Raw genomic sequence first — 19,543 nt, 5'->3', positions numbered from 1 at the left:
CCGCTGGCATACAGGTAACAGGACTGCTGGTGACTGCTGGCAGACAGGTAACAGGACTGCTGGTGACTGCTGGCAGACAGGTACAGGACTGCTGGTGACTGCTGGCAGACAGGTAACAGGACTGCTGGTGACCGCTGGCAGACAGGTAACAGGACTGCTGGTGACTGCTGGCAGACAGGTAACAGGACTGCTGGTGACTGCTGGCAGACAGGTAACAGGACTGCTGGTGACCGCCGGCAGACAGGTAACAGGGATGCTGGTGACCGCTGGCAGACAGGTAACAGGACTGCTGGTGACCGCTGGCAGACAGGTAACAGGACTGCTGGTGACCGCTGGCAGACAGGTAACAGGACTGCTGGTGACTGCTGGCAGACAGGTACAGGACTGCTGGTGACCGCTGGCAGACAGGTAACAGGACTGCTGGTGACTGCTGGCAGACAGGTAACAGGACTGCTGGTGACCGCTGGCAGACAGGTAACAGGACTGCTGGTGACCGCTGGCAGACAGGTAACAGGACTGCTGGTGACCGCTGGCAGACAGGTAACAGGACTGCTGGTGACCGCTGGCAGACAGGTAACAGGACTGCTGGTGACCATTGGCAGACAGGTAACAGGACTGCTGGTGACTGCTGGCAGACAGGTACAGGACTGCTGGTGACCGCTGGCAGACAGGTAACAGGACTGCTGGTGACCGCTGGCAGACAGGTAACAGGACTGCTGGTGACCGCTGGCAGACAGGTAACAGGACTGCTGGTGACCGCTGGCAGACAGGTAACAGGACTGCTGGTGACTGCTGGCAGACAGGTAACAGGACTGCTGGTGACCATTGGCAGACAGGTAACAGGACTGCTGGTGTCCACTGGCAGACAGGTAACAGGACTGCTGGTGACCATTGGCAGACAGGTAACAGGACTGCTGGTGACTGCTGGCAGACAGGTAACAGGACTGCTGGTGACCATTGGCAGACAGGTAACAGGACTGCTGGTGACCGCTGGCAGACAGGTAACAGGACTGCTGGTGTCCACTGGCAGACAGGTAACAGGACTGCTGGTGACCGCTGGCAGACAGGTAACAGGACTGCTGGTGACCGCTGGCAGACAGGTAACAGGACTGCTGGTGACCGCCGGCAGACAGGTAACAGGACTGCTGGTGTCCACTGGCAGACAGGTAACAGGACTGCTGGTGACCGCCGGCAGACAGGTAACAGGACTGCTGGTGTCCACTGGCAGACAGGTAACAGGACTGCTGGTGACCGCTGGCAGACAGGTAACAGGACTGCTGGTGACCATTGGCAGACAGGTAACAGGACTGCTGGTGACCGCTGGCAGACAGGTAACAGGACTGCTGGTGACCATTGGCAGACAGGTAACAGGACTGCTGGTGTCCACTGGCAGACAGGTAACAGGACTGCTGGTGTCCACTGGCAGACAGGTAACAGGACTGCTGGTGACCATTGGCAGACAGGTAACAGGACTGCTGGTGACTGCTGGCAGACAGGTAACAGGACTGCTGGTGACCGCTGGCAGACAGGTAACAGGACTGCTGGTGACCGCTGGCAGACAGGTAACAGGACTGCTGGCAGACAGGTAGCAGAGGTCAAGACAGGTAACAGGATGACTGGACACCGCAGTGAAACAGGTAGCAGAGATACTTACTGCAGGCAGTTGACTATCAGGAGTAAACGGACGCCACACCAAACTAAAGGCCAATATAGAGTGGAGCCCAAACCAGGATCAGAAGTAAAAAACTATCTCATCAAATACTGATGATATTGAGAGTGCTAAGGTAAGAAGAGGCTGCTAAAACTGCTTTCCACCTGTCTATCTGATCTAGTAGTAGAGATACCAGGGGTGCTGAGATAATAAGAGGCTGCTCACACTGCTGCCCACCCTATCTATGTAAATAAAGAGAGAATAACTCCAGCACACTAGTTGTTTCCAATGAGTATATAGGAGTAAATACACGAAAAAATTGATAGCAGTTCCTTTTCATTTATTGGTGAAAAAAATCGTGAAGAGGTGCTGTACAAATTAATGTCCGCCAGGTGACGACGTTTCGGCCTGATAGGCCTTCCTCAGGTCGGACAGGCTAGATACAATATTTACAATTGTGAAAAAACAAAAAAAACAAAAAGGACATCAATCAATATGGTTGTATAGGCATAAATGACATTACAATAATGCAGTACAAAGATATGATCAATAGGAAGAGAACAACAATGCAAAGGAGACAAATATGGCAAACACAGCCCGTGATGGGTCCCTAGAGAATTCACAGACATGTGAGATCAATTTCAGATTGGGAGGGAGGGTTATACGGACTAGGGTGATAGTGAGTGATATATAGTATCAGGTAGGTATGGCACACCTTGTAAGGAAGCTCACCTAGTTTCACCAGGTAATATGTAGAGTACATGTGTGCGTAATCAACCTGTTGTAAAAGGAGACAGTGGTTTTTGTAAAGTCTCTAGTGGGTCACCAGCATCATGGTAGGGCCTGTAGAGACGAACCATATATACAGTGCCTACAAGTAGTCTTCAACCCCCTGCAGATTTAGCAGGTTTGATAAGATGCAAATAAGTTAGAGCCTGCAAACTTCAAACAAGAGCAGGATTTATTAACAGATGCATAAATCTTACAAACCAACAAGTTATGTTGCTCAGTTAAATTTTAATAAATTTTCAACATAAAAGTGTGGGTCAATTATTATTCAACCCCTAGGTTTAATATTTTGTGGAATAACCCTTGTTTGCAATTACAGCTAATAATCGTCTTTTATAAGACCTGATCAGGCCGGCACAGGTCTCTGGAGTTATCTTGCCCACTCCTCCATGCAGATCTTTTCCAAGTTATCTAGGTTCTTTGGGTGTCTCATGTGGACTTTAATCTTGAGCTCCTTCCACAAGTTTTCAATTGGGTTAAGGTCTGGAGACTGACTAGGCCACTGCAACACCTTGCTTTTTTTCCCTCTTGAACCAGGCCTTGGTTTTCTTGGCTGTGTGCTTTGGGTCGTTGTCTTGTTGGAAGATGAAATGACGACCCATCTTAAGATCCTTGATGGAGGAGTGGAGGTTCTTGGCCAAAATCTCCAGGTAGGCCGTGCTATCCATCTTCCCATGGATGCGGACCAGATGGCCAGGCCCCTTGGCTGAGAAACAGCTCCACAGCATGATGCTGCCACCACCATGCTTGACTGTAGGGATGGTATTCTTGGGGTCGTATGCAGTGCTATCCAGTCTCCAAACGTCACGTGTGTGGTTGGCACCAAAGATCTCGATCTTGGTCTCATCAGACCAGAGAACCTTGAACCAGTCTGTCTCAGAGTCCTCCAAGTGATCATGAGCAAACTGTAGACGAGCCTTGACATGACGCTTTGAAAGTAAAGGTACCTTACGGGCTCGTCTGGAACGGAGACCATTGCGGTGGAGTACGTTACTTATGGTATTGACTGAAACCAATGTCCCCACTGCCATGAGATCTTCCCGGAGCTCCTTCCTTGTTGTCCTTGGGTTAGCCTTGACTCTTCGGACAAGCCTGGCCTCGGCACGGGAGGAAACTTTCAAAGGCTGTCCAGGCCGGGGAAGGCTAACAGTAGTTCCATAAGCCTTCCACGTCCGGATGATGCTCCCAACAGTGGAGACAGGTAGGCCCAACTCCTTGGAAAGGGTTTTGTACCCCTTGCCAGCCTTGTGACCCTCCACGATCTTGTCTCTGATGGCCTTGGAATTCTCCTTTGTCTTTCCCATGTTGACCAAGTATGAGTGCTGTTCACAAGTTTGGGGGGGTCTTAATTAGTCAGAAAAGGCTGGAAAAAGAGATAATTAATCCAAACATGTGAAGCTCATTGTTCTTTGTGCCTGAAATACTTCTTAATACTTTAGGGGAACCAAACAGAATTCTGGTGGTTTGAGGGGTTGAATAATAAATGACCCTCTGAATAAACTTTTCACAATTTAATAAAAAAAAAAAAATAACATTCTTTTTTGCTGCATTTCACACGTCCAGGCTGATCTACAGTCCAAATGTCACAATGCCAAGTTATTCCGAATGTGTAAACCTGCTAAATCTGCAGGGGGTTGAATACTACTTGTAGGCACTGTAGTCTCATAGTCACAAGGATGAAGTAGTTCCAGTATACAGGATGGGTATTAGTAGAAATAAACTATGAAGAAAGAGGACGTACTGAATATCAATAAGGCTAATTGTCAGGAAGACTATTATGGTATAGATCATGGGATTCCACGAGAGCCTATATAGTTTATAATATACAGTTAGGTCCAGAAATATTTGGACAGTGACACAAGTTTTGTTATTTTAGCTGTTTACAAAAACATGTTCAGAAATACAATTATATATATAATATGGGCTGAAAGTGCACACTCCCAGCTGCAATATGAGAGTTTTCACATCCAAATCGGAGAAAGGGTTTAGGAATCATAGCTCTGTAATGCATAGCCTCCTCTTTTTCAAGGGACCAAAAGTAATTGGACAAGGGACTCTAAGGGCTGCAATTAACTCTGAAGGCGTCTCCCTCGTTAACCTGTAATCAATGAAGTAGTTAAAAGGTCTGGGGTTGATTACAGGTGTGTGGTTTTGCATTTGGAAGCTGTTGCTGTGACCAGACAACATGCGGTCTAAGGAACTCTCAATTGAGGTGAAGCAGAACATCCTGAGGCTGAAAAAAAAGAAAAAATCCATCAGAGAGATAGCAGACATGCTTGGAGTAGCAAAATCAACAGTCGGGTACATTCTGAGAAAAAAGGAATTGACTGGTGAGCTTGGGAACTCAAAAAGGCCTGGGCGTCCACGGATGACAACAGTGGTGGATGATCGCCGCATACTTTCTTTGGTGAAGAAGAACCCGTTCACAACATCAACTGAAGTCCAGAACACTCTCAGTGAAGTAGGTGTATCTGTCTCTAAGTCAACAGTAAAGAGAAGACTCCATGAAAGTAAATACAAAGGGTTCACATCTAGATGCAAACCATTCATCAATTCCAAAAATAGACAGGCCAGAGTTACATTTGCTGAAAAAACACCTCATGAAGCCAGCTCAGTTCTGGAAAAGTATTCTATGGACAGATGAGACAAAGATCAACCTGTACCAGAATGATGGGAAGAAAAAAGTGTGGAGAAGAAAGGGAACGGCACATGATCCAAGGCACACCACATCCTCTGTAAAACATGGTGGAGGCAACGTGATGGCATGGGCATGCATGGCTTTCAATGGCACTGGGTCACTTGTGTTTATTGATGACATAACAGCAGACAAGAGTAGCCGGATGAATTCTGAAGTGTACCGGGATATACTTTCAGCCCAGATTCAGCCAAATGCCGCAAAGTTGATCGGACGGCGCTTCATAGTACAGATGGACAATGACCCCAAGCATACAGCCAAAGCTACCCAGGAGTTCATGAGTGCAAAAAAGTGGAACATTCTGCAATGGCCAAGTCAATCACCAGATCTTAACCCAATTGAGCATGCATTTCACTTGCTCAAATTCAGACTTAAGACGGAAAGACCCACAAACAAGCAAGACCTGAAGGCTGCGGCTGTAAAGGCCTGGCAAAGCATTAAGAAGGAGGAAACCCAGCGTTTGGTGATGTCCATGGTTTCAAGACTTAAGGCAGTGATTGCCTCCAAAGGATTCGCAACAAAATATTGAAAATAAAAATATTTTGTTTGGGTTTGGTTTATTTGTCCAATTACTTTTGACCTCCTAAAATGTGGAGTGTTTGTAAAGAAATGTGACAATTCCTACAATTTCTATCAGATATTTTTGTTCAAACTTTCAAATTAAACGTTACAATCTGCACTTGAATTCTGTTGTAGAGGTTTCATTTCAAATCCAATGTGGTGGCATGCAGAGCCCAACTCGCCAAAATTGTGTCACTGTCCAAAGATTTCTGGACCTAACTGTATGGTACGTCTCTACAGGCCCTACCATGATGCTGGTGACCCACTAGAGCCTTTACAAAAACCACTGTCTCCTTTTACAACAGGTTGATTACGCACACATGTACTCTACATATTACCTGGTGAAACTAGGTGAGCTTCCTTACCAGGTGTGCCATACCTACCTGATACTATATATCACTCACTATCACCCTAGTCCGTATAACCCTCCCTCCCAATCTGAAATTGATCTCACATGTCTGTGAATTCTCTAGGGACCCATCACGGGCTGTGTTTGTCATATTCGTCTCCTTTGCATTGTTGTTCTCTTCCTATTGATCATATCTTTGTACTGCATTATTGTAATGTCATTTATGCCTATACAACCATATTGATTGATGTCCTTTTTGTTTTTTTTGTTTTTTCACAATTGTAAATATTGTATCTAGCCTGTCCGACCTGAGGAAGGCCTATCAGGCCGAAACGTCGTCACCTGGCGGACATTAATTTGTACAGCACCTCTTCACGATTTTTTTCACCAATAAATGAAAAGGAACTGCTATCAATTTTTTCGTGTATTTACTCCTATATACTCATTGGAAACAACTAGTGTGCCGGAGTTATTCTCTCTTTATTAACGTCTTTTTTCTCCTGGCACCTAAATAGGGTGATGCGAGGTCTTTTCTCGACAATTACCCTATCTATGTGACCTAACACTAAAGATATGAGGAGTGCTGTGGTAAGAAGAGGCCACTCACACTGCTGTCCACCCTGTCAATCTGATGTAGTAGAGATACCAGAGGTGTTGAGATAAGATATTGCTCACACTGCTGTCCACCCTATCTATCTGATCTAGTAGTAGAGATACCAGAGATGTTGAGATAAGAAGACAAGACTTTGCTCACACTGCTGTCCACCCGTCTAACTGATCTAATACTGAACATACCAGTGGTGCTTAGGTAAGAAGATGTTGCTCACACTGCTGTCCACCCGTCTAACTGATCTAATACTGAACATACCAGTGGTAAGAAGATGTTGCTCACACTGCGTCCACCCTGTTTATTTGATATAATAAAAAGAAATATCAGGAGCGTTGGGGTAATAAGAGCCTGCTTAGGCCGTTGTCTAGCCTTCCTATCTGACCCAATAATTGAGATACCATGGGTGTTTAGGTACAAAGAGGCCACTCATATTGCTGTTCACCATGTCTATCCGATCTAACATTAAAAATACCAGGTGTGCTGATGTAACAAGAGGCTGCTTTCACTGCTGTCCACCCTTTCTATGTGATCTGATACTGATGTGATCTGATACTGATTTCTATGTGATCTTTCTATGTGATCTGATACCAATAATGCTAATTTAAAAAATGGCTGTTCACATTGATCTCCAAACTGTCTATCTGATCCAAAAGTAGAGATCACAGCTGCATTGAGGTAAGAACGGGCTGCTCACACTACTATCCATTCTATCTATCTGATCTTGTAGGGGAGATACCATTGGTGCTGAGGTAAGAAGAGGTTCATCATACTGCTGTCCACTTTATCTATCATCTCTAATACTGGAGATATCAGGGGTGCTGAGGTAAGAAGATGTCGCTCAATCTATCTGATTTCATAATGGAGATATAAGGTGTGCTGAGATAAGAAGAAGCTGCTCACACTGCTACCCACATTGTCTATGTGATCTAAACTGGAGATATCAGGTGTACTGAGGTAAGAGGAGGATGGTCACACTGCTGTCCAGCCTGTCAATCTGATCTAAACTGGATATATCAGGTTTACTGAGGTAAGAAGGGACTGCTGTCCAGCCTGTTAATCTGATCTAAACTGGAGATATCAGGATTGCTGAGGTAAGAAGAAGCTGCTCACACTGCTATCCAGCCTGTCAATCTTATCTAAACTGGAGATATCAGGATTGCTGAGGTAAGGGGAGACTGCTCACACTGCTGTCCAGCCTGTCAATCTGATCTAATCTGGAGATATCAGGAGTACTGAGGTAAGAGGAGGCTGCTAACACTGCTGTCCAGATTGTCAATCTGATCTAAACTAGAGATATTAGGAGTACTGAGGTAAGAGGAGGCTGCTCACACTGTTCTCTAGCCTCTCAATCTGATCTAAACTGGAGATATCACAATTGCTGAGGAAAGAATAGGTTGCATACACCGCTGTCCTGCCTGTCTATCTGATCTAATACTGAAGATAGCAGGGGTGCTGAGGTACAAAGATGAAACTCATATTTCTGTCTACTGTTGTGAATACATGTTCCAGTTTGGGGCTCCCTCTTGTGGTCAGTGCTGGCGGTGCAGTTGATGTGTTGAGTGAAAGCCACACACCTATGGAGGACTGGCAATCAGCGTCATATTGGGCTATTTAACTGAGCAGTTTTCTCCTGTTACTTGCCGGTGGTCAATGTCTCCTTTGTGTTAAGGACATTCTGTAACCAGCTCTGCTCACTCCCAGAACTCCTCTCAGATAAGTGGTCTTTGTACCTCTGCTGTTTGTTTTCCACTTTCTTGTTGTTTTTTCTGCTTTGATACTAATGCTTGATTTCTATTTTGTCTGTGTGTAGTTCTTGGTGGAGTTGGATCATTCCCTGCTGGGAGTGTCTGTATACTTAGCACCATGATTCTGCAAGGTATTGTGTTTGTCATGCTTGGTATTAATTCAGTCCCTCATCTGTATTAGTATTTTTGGATCCCAGTAACATCAGAGTGCTGATACAGTGGGGGAGAGGTTGTGTGATCTCAGGATTTTTCCATATCAGAAGTGCTGGTATATATTAGGGTTTTTACGGCTGCAGACAGTTGCTCTTTCCTATCCTTTCCTATAAAAATAGTTTGGGCCTCACCTTTGCTGAAATCTGTTTTTTCTAGCTTTGTATTGTGTTGTTCTATATCACCGTAGCCTTTACATGTGGGGGGCTATCTATCTATCTTTGGGGACTGTTCTGAGACAGATTAGCCTTCTTATATTTCTATCTGTAAGATTATTTAGTTCTCCAGCTGTGTCGAGACGACTAGGTCATCATAGGCATGCCCCACGGCTACGTCTAGTTGTGTGTCAGGATTAGGTCTGCAGTCTGTTAAGGTTCCAGCCACTCTGTTACTTTTTGAGATTCTGCATTTTTTGGTCCTCCTCGATCCCTGAATCATAACAGTCTACCCTGTCTATCTGATCTAATACTAAATAGACTACCAGGTCTGCTAAGGTAAGAAGAGGCTGCTCGCACTGCTGTCCACCCTGTCTATCTGATCTGATACTGGAGATGACAGGGGTGCTGATTTAAAAAGTGGCTGCTCACATTGCTCTCCACCCTGTCTACCTGGTCTAATGCTAAAACTCACAGCTGTGCTGAGATAAGAAGGGGCTGTTCACACTGCTGTCCACCTGGTCTATCTGATCTAAAACTATAGCTACTACCAGATGTGCTGAGATAAGAAGCAGCTGCACATACTGCTGTTCACCCTGTCTATGTGATCTAATACTGGAGATACCAGGGATGCTTAGTTAAAAAGTGGCTGCTCACATTGCTCTACACCCTGTCTATCTGATCTAATACTGGAGATATCAGGGGTTTTGTGGTAAAGAGAGGCTGCTCACACTGCTGTCCACCCAGTTTATCTGATCTAAACTAGAGATATCAGGCGTGCTGAGGTAAGAGGAGGCTGCTCACACTGCTGTACAGCCTATCTAACCTAATTCTGGAGATATCAGGCGTGTTGAGGTAAGAAGAGGCTGTTCACACTAATGTCTATCCTGTCTCTCTGAGCTACTACTGCAGATACCAGGGGTGCTGAGATAATAAGAAGCGGATCATACTGTTGATTTCACTGTGTATGTGCTCTAACACTGGAGTTAATAGGAGTAAGACCCATGTTGTCACACTGCTTTCCAGTCTGTCTATCTGATCTAATAGTAGCGATACCAGAGGTGAGCTGAGTTAATCAGAGGCTGCTCATACTGCTGTCCACCCTTTCTATCTGATCTACTAGACACTAGAGATATCAGGCATGGTGAGGTAAGAAGAGGCTGCACACACTGCTGTCCACTATCTTATCTAAACTGGAGATACCAGGAGTGCTGAGATAATCAAAGACTGCTCACACTGCTGTCCAGCCTGTCTAGCTGATCTAATACTGGAGATTCCATGTGTACTGAGGTTGGAAGAGGCTGCTCACATTGCTGTCCAGCCTGTCTCTCTGGTATAATACCGGAGATGCCAGGAGCAGTGAGGTAAGAAGGAGTTGCTCACATTGCTGTCCAGCCTGTCTATCTGTTTGAATACTGGAGATACCAGGGATGCTCAGATAAGAAGAGTCTGCTCCCACTGATGCCTACCATGTCTATCTGATGTAATGCTTAAGATATCAGGAGCGGTGAGCTAAGAAGAGGCTGCACACACTGCTCTCCGCCCTATGGGAATAATGAGCGGCTAGAGTGACCTAGAAATATGTCCACAGTATGTGGTATATGTTTGTTTAATATACTTAATTTATTACCTCACTAGGCAAAATAAGTGTGCTAACAAATGGTATTTTGTGGAATATTGTGAGGAATACACTGTGTGCAGAATTATTAGGCAAATGAGTATTTTGATCCCATGATGCTTTTTATACATGTCGTCCTACTCCAAGCTGTATAGGCTGAGAGCCAACTACCAATGAAGTAAATCAGGTGATGTGCCTCTCTGTAATGAGGAGGGGTGCGGTGTAATGACATCAACACCCTATATAAGAGGGGCTTAATTATTAGGCAACTTCCTTTCCTTTGGCAAAATGGGTCAGAAGAGAGATTGGATGGGCTCTGAAAAGTCCATATTGTGCGATGTCTTGCAGAGGGATGCAGCAGTCTTGAAATTGCCAAACTTTTGAAGCGTGATCACAGAACAATCAAGCGTTTCATGGCAAATAGCCAACAGGGTCGCAAGAAGCGTGTTGGGCAAAAAAGGCGCAAAATAACTGCTCATGAATTGAGGAAAATCAAGCGTGAAGCTGCCAAGATGCCATTTGCCACCAGTTTGGCCACATTTCAGAGCTGCAACGTTACTGGAGTATCAAAAAGCACAAGGTGTGCCATACTCAGGGACATGGCCAAGGTAAGGAAGGAGGGATAACGACCACCTCTGACCAAGAAACATGAGATAAAACCTCAAGACTGGGCCAAGAAATATCTTAAGACTGATTTTTCACAGGTTTTATGGACTGATGAAATGAGAGTGACTCTTGATGGGCAGATGGATGGGCCAGAGGCTGGATCAGTAAAGGGCAGAGAGCTCCACTCCGACTCAGACGCCAGCAAGGTGGAGGTGGGCACTGGTATGGGCTGGGATCAGCAAAAATCAACTTGTGGGACCTTTTCGGGTTGAGGATGGAGTGAAGCTCAACTCCCAGACCTACTGCCAGTCTCTGGAAGACAACTTCTTCAAGCAGTGGCACAGGAAGAAGTCGCTATCGTTCAAGAAAAACATGATTTTCATGCAGGACAATGCTCCATCACATGTATCCAACTACTCCACAGCGTGGCTGGCCAGTAAAGGGCTAAGAGATGAAAAAATAATGACATGGCCCCCTTGTTCCCCTGATCTGAACCCCATAGAGAACCTGTGGTCCCTCATAAAATGTGATATCTATAGGGAAGGAAAACAGTCCACCTCTGGGAGCAGTGTCTGGAGGCTGTGGTGGCTGCTGCACGCAATGTGGATCGTAAACAGATCAAGCAATGACAGAATCTATGGATGGTCGGCTGCTGAGCGTCATCAGAAAGAAAGGGGGCTATATTGGTCACTCATTTTTTGGGGTTTTGTTTTTGCATGTCAGAAATGTTTATTTCTAAATATTGTGCAGTTATATTGGTTTACCTGATGAAAATAAACAGGTGAGATGGGAATATATTTGGTTTTTATTAAGTTGCCTAATAATTCTGCACAGTAATAGTCACCTGCACAAACAGAATCCTCCTAAGATTGCCAAATCTAAAAAAAACCTCCAACTGCCAAAAACATTAAGCTTTGATATTTATTAGTCTTTTGGGGTGATTGAGAACATAGTTGTTGATCAATAATAAAAAAATCCTCTAAAATACAACTTGCCTAATAATTCTGCACACAGTGTATGGCTGTGGTGCTGAGGTAAGTAGAGGCTGCTGGCACCTCTGTCTACCATATCTATTTGATCTAATACTGAAGATACCAGGGGAGCCGAGGTACTAAGAAGCTGCTCATACTGCAGTTTACCCTTCTGATCTAATACTTATGATGCCAGGAGTGGTGAGGTAAGGAGAGGCTGCTCACACTGCTGTCCAGCCTGTCTATCTGATTGAATACTGGAGATACCAGGGGTGCTGAGGTTAGAAGAAGCTGCACACACTGCTCTCCCCTCTATGTGAATAATGAGCGGCTGGAGTGACCTGGAGATATGTCCACAGTATGTGGTATATGTTTGTTTAATGTACTTAATTTATTACCTTACTAGACAAAATAAGGGGAAAACTTTTCTCCTTGCGGAGACCTGACAATCCAGTGAGGATTCTTTATAGCCTCAACGCTCCTCTGGGAAATATTCAAATTGTATCTTCAGGGAGGAAGGAGACAAACTCTAGTGCCACCTATTGAAGGTAGCAATCCTAAAAGTCAAAACTGACCCTTTAACGAGCCAAAAGACAAAATAAGTGTGCTAACGAATGGTATTAAATAAATAATTTCTAATGACTTTGCTCCCCGTGACCTTTAAAATCTGTTTATCCAGAGCCCAGACTTCAGTGACTGAGACATAGCAGCAGCTGCCACATCCATAATGTAAAATGATACAATGCTGTTTTCCTGAATCTGCCACTAGGGGGCGATCTCTGCATAGGGATTTCTACACTGGAATCTCCCTCTAGTGGTGGCAGAAGGAATTGTAGCTTTTAACTGGACTATTTTTCACCTAATAACCTGCTCTGGTTATTAGCCATATATACAATTGATGAAGCGTCCGGAAAATAAGAGTATTATATTTTCAGGGGGAAGCACTTTTCCATTTTTGTCAGCCATGTAAGGTGCTATAGACGTAGTCTTGGATGGTGGTTATTAAAAGGAGCATAAAATGCATGATATATGCCCCAATTTAATTATATTATACATATATGACTCAGTAATGGAGATTGTCAACCATCATTTTTTGCGATTGTTTTTTCGTCATGTTTTATGATTATGTATTTTATTTTGTGGGGATTATGTCCTTTTATTTTAGTGATTATATCCTTTTATTTTATTTATTTATTTATTTATTTTTGAGATTGTCTTTTTTATGTCTTCTTAATTTTCTTAGATTATGCTTTTTTAGGGTTGTTTATTTTTAATTTTTTGTGATTATCTTTTACTTTTTTTGTGATTGTCAATTTAGTTCTATTTTTTTAGTCTTTTATTTTTTGTGATTGATGATATTTTATTATTTTTGTGATTGCTTTTTATTTTTTTATTGTACCTTTACATTTTTTTATTATATCTTTACTGTATGAATGACTCTCATTTTTTTGTTATTTGTATGTTATTTATGTGATTATGTTTTGAGTTGTTTTTATTTTTTGTTTTATTGCGAATATATCTTTTCTTTTTATTTATATGGTTATTACTGTTTTCAGTTCTTGCAACCAGACACATTTATAAACTGCTATATAACAAAAAAATCGTACCAGTGTCATCAGTATTCTGGGTTAGTTTTTCATCCGTGTGTCTTTTTTTTGTCATCAGTGTTTTTTCAGTATGGATAAATAAAGATTGAAATTACAAAGCATCTTCTATACTTTATAAAAACAAAAGGACCGCGGGAATAGTAGTCAAACGGTCATAAAAAGACCAATTCAAAATGACAACCCATCCTTATTCCTGTATCCAGCATAAGGATGGGTTGTTGGCAACTAAGTTTTTCCTGCGAATGAGCCGCTGGGAGACATCTATGCAGGATTTGGTCCTCGAACTCCTGGAGTTCATCCTGACACGGAATTTTTTTCTTTTCAAGGATCGGTTCTTCCTCCAGAAGCGGGGCACTGCAATGGGCGCAGCGTGCGCGCCGTCGTACGCAAATCTCTTTCTCGGCTTTTGGGAGAGGGAGATTTTCGGCGACGGCGCCTGCGCCGCTTCCCATTTGCAGTGCTGGTTAAGATACATCGATGACGTGTTCATCATCTGGGGGGGAACCGACCTTGAATTATCTTCTTTTATTTCTATTTTGAATTCTAATGATCGTAATGTCAGGATGACCTTCAGGAGTGATTCGGAGTCCATGGACTTTTTGGATATTAACATCTCTATTCAACCTGATAGGTCTGTTCAGACAGACGTTTTCCGGAAGGAGACGTCGGTGAACAGTCTATTACATGCATCATCCTCCCACCTTCCCTCGACCATCAGGGCAATCCCTGTGGGACAGTTTTTGAGGATTAGGAGGATATGCTCTTCTAATCAGTCCTTTGCTACACAGTCCGGAGATCTGTCCCAGCGGTTCAGGGATAGGGGATACAGTGCTCGGAGTGTGAAACGAGCTCATTCCAGGGCCAGAGCCACCTCTAGACACCAACTTCTATCTGTATCCAATAAAACGGAGCCCAGTACTGGACCAATACGGTTCATATCCACCTTTAATAACCAGTGGGGTGAGATAAGACGCATTCTTGACAAGCATTGGTCTGTCTTAAAAACGGAACCCTCTTTGGCGAGGGCTCTCTCTGATCATCCCCTTATGACGGCAAGAAGGGGTAAGAATTTGCGAGACATCTTGGTGCACAGCCACTATGTGCATCGTGATGTCCTTCCCTTTAACATCGGGAAACCAAGATGGGGTTGTTTTCCTTGTGGTTCGTGTATTGCCTGTAAAAACATTGATAGGGCCTCCTCTTTTTCGTCGGTAGATGGGACAAGAGAGTTCACAATCAGACACTACATCTCGTGTAATACAGATCATGTAATCTACCTGGCAAAATGCGGATGCAATCTGCTGTATGTCGGTTTGACAACTCGACAATTTCGGGTGCGTACACGCGAACATGTCAGAGACATTGTGGCGGCAAAGGATGTTGAGGATTTGAACTCTCTTCGCACCATCCCTCGACATTATAAGACGCATCACGATTGCAATCCTGCATCTTTTAGAGTGAAGGCTATTGACAAGTTACATCTTGGTTCAAGGGGCGGCAATTACCAGCAGGCATTGTCGCGCCTTGAATGCAGATGGATTGTCATTTTGGGCACCATGACACCTGGAGGACTCAATGAGAAGTTGTCCTTCGCTCCTTTTCTATGAGGTCTTGCTCCGCCAGTCATATCTCCCACCCGACTCAGTTTTTTCTGATTCATTCATTTGTGATGTTTTAGTCACTTGCCTCAGTGTTTTGGTTTTAAAGCCCTGTTTATTTATGTTGGTGTTTGTCTATTGTTTTTGGTCTGTCCCTTTCTACAGGCTCTATTTTTCTGCGCTTTGGAATTTTACCGTCTTATAGTTCTCTGCCAATGGGACATGGGTATATTTACCATCATAAGCAATATTTTTGGCTGCATTGAATATATCTACATCTATGGACCCATGTCGTGGGCTGATGACATATCTTGTCTCCAATTAACTTATGGTGTAAGGATTGGAATAAGGGAGACGAAGATGGCAAGAAGGAGAAGGGCATTGAAGATGGAATTGTGTATGCCCCCATTTATATTGCTGATATATACGTCTGGACTTTATCCATAACATTGCATTGCAGATGATATGGTCGCACTGAATTAATTGGGAGTGCTATCCATTTGACACCTGTATGGATACTCTAACTGATTTTGTATGTTTAAATCTTGCTTATTAATTATTATTATAACATCGGTTGTCTCGGAGTTTATATCTGCCTTTGTGCAGGTTTATAACTGTAATTGTTGTTTTCAGTGGACGTTATGATCTACCTTTTGTATGTATAGGTTGTTTGGGGTAATGTAAGATGGGACGGTCCCTTTATATACAGTCCTTTCATCTCCAAATATCGGGATATATGGATGTGCACACATTCATACTGCCACTATTTTTGCCCTTTTCCTTGCCCATTCTTTTAATGGCCGCGGCTGTGGAGCGCGTGCGCGCTGTGACTCCGGGCATGTTCGCGTCGGCCGGCTTCCATACGGAGTGACGCGTGCGCTCTGTGTGACGACACAGGAAGTGCCCGCGTCAGATCCGGGAATGCCCTATGACGCGGCCCACTGCCGGAGTCCCACCCCGCACGCGACCAATCGCTGCCCGGCTAGACAGGGAAGCGGTATATTTAAACGCAGTTTTTCTATGCGACAGTACACCACGGCCCCCCGAAGAAGACATCGAAACGTGCGCGTCGGGGCACGTTTTACTCGGGTTCCACCTTCCTCATTATGGGTGAGTGCAGTACAGGGACTATTGAATATAAACGTGATGTATTTTGATTGGTACTTGTCTCTGCTATGACTATTATGTGGCACATGGTCTGACCCTCCGGGTACTGGATCCCCCATTCATGCTGTTCCTTTTTGGTGCCTACCATAATAGGTGTGCACATCTTGGAACACTAGGGTCATTGTGGGTCTACTATCCGGTGGTTCCTCTGACCATGTCCCACTCATTACTTTGGTGATACTGTTCCCCTAATGAGCGGTGGACTCCTGGTTCTTGTGTGTCAGTGACATCTCCTTGTTGAGCCTGATCTTTGTCTACTGCTGTTTTTCATTGTCTGATGTCACTTTTTTGCTATCTATTATATTTAATAAAATATCTGTTATATTTTTGCAAAGAAGTAGTGATTGTTGTCATTTTGAATTGGTCTTTTTATGACCGTTTGACTACTATTCCCGCGGTCCTTTTGTTTTTATATCAATCAATAGGGTGTAGTCTGTATTTGATGCTAAAATTGTATGTTACATCTTGCCCTCATCTCCTAATATATACATCTTCTATACTTTGCAATGTTAAACATGTACAGCACACGCATGGCACACTGATGACACACAGACCCATAGAAGAAAAACGGATATTTTTTTATGAGGATTTCATTTTCTTATTCAGGGGGCTTATCCCACCCTGGGCTGGAAATCCACAGAAATGTTCTTATGATTTTAGTAAACTGTATCAGTTGGCAGCTGAGGGTTCAAAAGTTGCTTGAAATTACCTAAGATCCTATTATGTGTGGATGGCGAAGCGGGCACTACTATGGCCGGGTGCTCTGTACTGGTAACTAGTGATGAGTGGGCACTACCATGCTCGGGTGCTCAGTACTCGTAACTAGTGATGAGCGAGCACTACCATGCTCAGGTGCTCAGTACTGGTAACTAGTGATGAGCGGGCACTACCATGCTCAGGTGCTCAGTACTGGTAACTAGTGATAAGCGGGCACTACCATGCTCGGGTGCTCAGTACTTGTAACTAGTGATGAGCGGGCACTACCATGCTCGGGTGCTCGGTACTGGTAACTAGTGATGAGCAGGCACTACCATGCTCGGGTGCTCAGTACTTTTAACTAGTGATGAGCGGGCACTACCATGCTCGGGTGCTCAGTACTCGTAACTAGTGATGAGCGGGCACTACCATGCTCGGGTGCTCAGTACTGGTAACTAGTGATGAGCAGGCACTACCATGCTCAGGTGCTCAGTACTCGTAACTAGTGATGAGCGGGCACTACCATGCTCAGGTGCTCAGTACTCGTAACTAGTGATGAGCAGGCACTACCATGCTCGGGTGCTCAGTACTCGTAACTAGTGATGAGCGGGCACTACCATGCTCAGGTGCTCAGTACTGGTAACTAGTGATGAGCGGGCACTACCATGCTCAGGTGCTCAGTACTCGTAACTAGTGATGAGCGGGAACTACCATGCTCGGGTGCTCAGTACTCGTAACTAGTGATGAGCGGGCACTACCATGCTCGGGTGCTCAGTACTCGTAACTAGTGATGAGCGAGCACTACCATGCTCAGGTGTTCAGTACTGGTAACTAGTGATGAGCGGGCACTACCATGCTCAGGTGCTCAGTACTGGTAACTAGTGATGAGCGGGCACTATCATGCTCGGGTGCTCAGTACTGGTAACTAGTGATGAGCAGGCACTACCATGCTCGGGTGCTCAGTACTGGTAACTAGTGATGAGTGGGCACTACCATGCTCGGGTGCTCAGTACTGGTAACTAGTGATGAGCAGGCACTACCATGCTCGGGTGCTCAGTACTGGTAACTAGTGATGAGTGGGCACTACCATGCTCGGGTGCTCAGTACTGGTAACTAGTGATGAGCAGGCACTACCATGCTCGGGTGCTCAGTACTGGTAACTAGTGATGAGTGGGCACTACCATGCTCGGGTGCTCAGTACTGGTAACTAGTGATGAGCAGGCACTACCATGCTCGGGTGCTCAGTACTGGTAACTAGTGATGAGTGGGCACTACCATGCTCGGGTGCTCAGTACTGGTAACTAGTGATGAGCAGGCACTACCATGCTCAGGTGCTCAGTACTCGTAACTAGTGATGAGCGGGCACTACCATGCTCAGGTGCTCAGTACTGGTAACTAGTGATGAGCGGGCACTACCATGCTCAGGTGCTCAGTACTCGTAACTAGTGATGAGCGGGAACTACCATGCTCGGGTGCTCAGTACTCGTAACTAGTGATGAGCGAGCACTACCATGCTCAGGTGCTCAGTACTGGTAACTAGTGATGAGCAGGCACTACCATGCTCAGGTGCTCAGTACTCGTAACTAGTGATGAGCGGGCACTACCATGCTCAGGTGCTCAGTACTGGTAACTAGTGATGAGCGGGCACTACCATGCTCAGGTGCTCAGTACTCGTAACTAGTGATGAGCGGGCACTACCATGCTCGGGTGCTCAGTACTGGTAACTAGTGATGAGCGGGCACTACCATGCTCGGGTGCTTAGTACTTGTAACGAGCAGTCGGATGCTCGGTCAGGCTCGACTCATGTACCAAGTATCATGGGAGTCAACGGGAAGATCTTCCGGAAAAATGGTCGAGTTCCCCATTGACTGACTTCCATTATACTCGGTACTTGAGTTGAGCTCGTTTGAGTGCCTGACTGCTTGTTACAAGTACTGAGCCCCTGAGCATGGTAGTGCCCGATCATCACTAGTTACCAGTACTGAGCACCTGAGCATGGTAGTGCCCACTCATCACTAGTTACGAGTACTGAGCACCTGAGCATGGTAGTGCCCGCTCATCACTAGTTACCAGTACTGAGCACCTGAGCATGGTAGTGCCCACTCATCACTAGTTACCAGGACTGAGCACCCGAGCATGGTAGTGCCCGCTCATCACTAGTTACCAGTACTGAGCACCCGAGCATGGTAGTGCCCGCTCATCACTAGTTACGAGTACAGAGCTCCCGAGCATGGTAGTGCCCGCTCATCACTAGTTACCAGTACTGAGCACCCGAGCATGGTAGTGCCCGCTCATCACTAGTTACCAGTACTGAGCCCCCGAGCATGGTAGTGCCCGCTCATCACTAGTTACCAGTACTGAGCACCCGAGCATGGTAGTGCCTGATCATCACTAGTTACAAGTACTGAACCCCCGAGCATGGTAGTGCCCGCTCATCACTAGTTACGAGTACTGAACCCCCGAGCATGGTAGTGCCTGATCATCACTAGTTACCAGTACTGAGCACCCGAGCATG

Source organism: Anomaloglossus baeobatrachus, chromosome 3, assembly GCF_048569485.1.
Source record: "Anomaloglossus baeobatrachus isolate aAnoBae1 chromosome 3, aAnoBae1.hap1, whole genome shotgun sequence".
Taxonomy (NCBI): domain Eukaryota; kingdom Metazoa; phylum Chordata; class Amphibia; order Anura; family Aromobatidae; genus Anomaloglossus; species Anomaloglossus baeobatrachus.
Note: the sequence above shows the minus strand (reverse complement) of the source record.